The sequence below is a fragment of the Parasteatoda tepidariorum genome, chromosome 10 (genome assembly GCF_043381705.1).
Source record: "Parasteatoda tepidariorum isolate YZ-2023 chromosome 10, CAS_Ptep_4.0, whole genome shotgun sequence".
In the NCBI taxonomy this organism is placed as follows: domain Eukaryota; kingdom Metazoa; phylum Arthropoda; class Arachnida; order Araneae; family Theridiidae; genus Parasteatoda; species Parasteatoda tepidariorum.
Window position 1 is genome coordinate 38,930,131 of NC_092213.1, and position 1,969 is coordinate 38,932,099.

Consider the following 1,969-nt stretch of genomic DNA (forward strand, 5'->3'; position numbering starts at 1 on the left):
TATATATATATATAAAAATATATACTAATCTATATATATATAAAAATGAATCTATCTGTTTCTCACGCACACACACATATATTAACATGTTTATAAATATATTAAATGTGTTATTCTGGTTTAATAACTTCTGATCTTACTATGTGAATTACCCACAAATTAAATATGTTTCGAAGTTAACTCATCCCGATGTAATGCACTTCCGTAATCAGCAGTAAAAGATTTAAAAACAACTTTAAAATTCTGCTTGAGAATAATTTTTCCTTTATGACCTTTTCAATATCCTTACATGTTCTTATAAAAAGTTTCTAGTGACATATAATTATACTCCATACAGACGATAATTTTTAGTATTTCTAAAGATAAAAAGTAAAAACAGCAATAATTATCATTGTTTTTATATTCTTTAAGTAACTTTGTTTAAGTACTTTATGAAGTTATTCCGATACTTGTACTCGAGGCAAACTTTTCCTTTAAACATTATTTAGACTAAGTACTATGTGTAATATTCCTCAACTTGTTATATTAATGCTATAATTATAAGCTAGTTAAAAGAGCAGACAATAAACAAATACAAATTATATTGACAGGAATTGTAATTATTATGAATAATTTAATAAAGAACAATTAAATTTATAATATGAAAAAAAATTAAAATTTTAATATCTTTTGTTTGTCTTAAGTAATAATTTAAGTAGTTTTAACCGAAAACAATTAATTATACGTCAATTATATAACAATTAATTATAGATTCATTTTGTTAAATAATCTCAAGTGATAGTTTAAGTATTGTTGAATAGTTAATTATACGTTAAGCATTTATTTAAAATAGTTGAAGTAATCTTTTACATTTATTTTTGATCTTTTCGAAAATAACCATGCTGCCCCATTATTTCATACCAGTTATTAGTGACAAAGCTTGCCTTTTTCGAGCAATAGCATATATGTATATTAAACGATACTCAAGTTATGGCTAGAGAGGTGCGTGAGGAAGTAGTAAAGCACGTAATGGAGCATTGGGATGAGTTTTCTCTCTTATCTTACGATCACGACTGAGAGGAAAATAATTTTAAAATTTTTACCGCCTACTATTATGAAAGGTTCCGAGTTCATTTCGAGATTTTGTTTTTAATTTTTATTGTTTAAAACTGATATTATCAGGATATTGAAAATTTAGTAAAACAATAATTACGTTTGGAAGATTTTTCGAAAAAACTAAACTGTTAAGGCAGCTATAAGCATAATTCTTCAACAAATAAATCTTATCTACCTATTGTTTTTAATTATTGATTGGACGTTGTTGGAGCCCCTGAATTAGAGTATAGGAGCCTTAACAGTTTAGTTTTTCGAAAAATCATAATATAGGAACCTTAGACGTGGTAGTTTAAAAAAATTTTAAAGCTTTAAACTTCAAGATCTACGCTGATGTTGCTACCAATAAAAAAATTATTTCTCAACGGCCGTGGAAGTTGGTTATTATGGATTTGGTTTAATGTAACAAAAAGCAATATTTTACAAAACTCGCAACTGCTGGTGGGCAATTGTACAGTTGAAAAAAGGGATGCCACGGACAACTAAAAATGTAAGAAGTGATAGAAGCTCAATTCATTTGAATTATTCTTCAATCATTACTAACACCATGACATGCAGTATAAATTATTCACATTTCAAACGAAAGCATTCTTAGAGATCATCTTCACAAATAAATTGCAAGAAATATGACGGAAAAAGATTGCTGATCTTGTTTAATAGATTTTGGCTTTCTTATTAGCCACAATTTTTTGTAATTTTTAGTCTCCCATGAAACTAAGAAGAAAATTAGAAATCATTATTCTGCACGGATTTTTTATGCATTTGGTACTAAGATTAGATTAAGATATTTTATATTCAAAAAAAAATTTTTTTTTTGCATGGTTAATTAGTTCTAATTTTTTAAAGCGGTAACAAATTCTTCGCTTCATTATTTGTT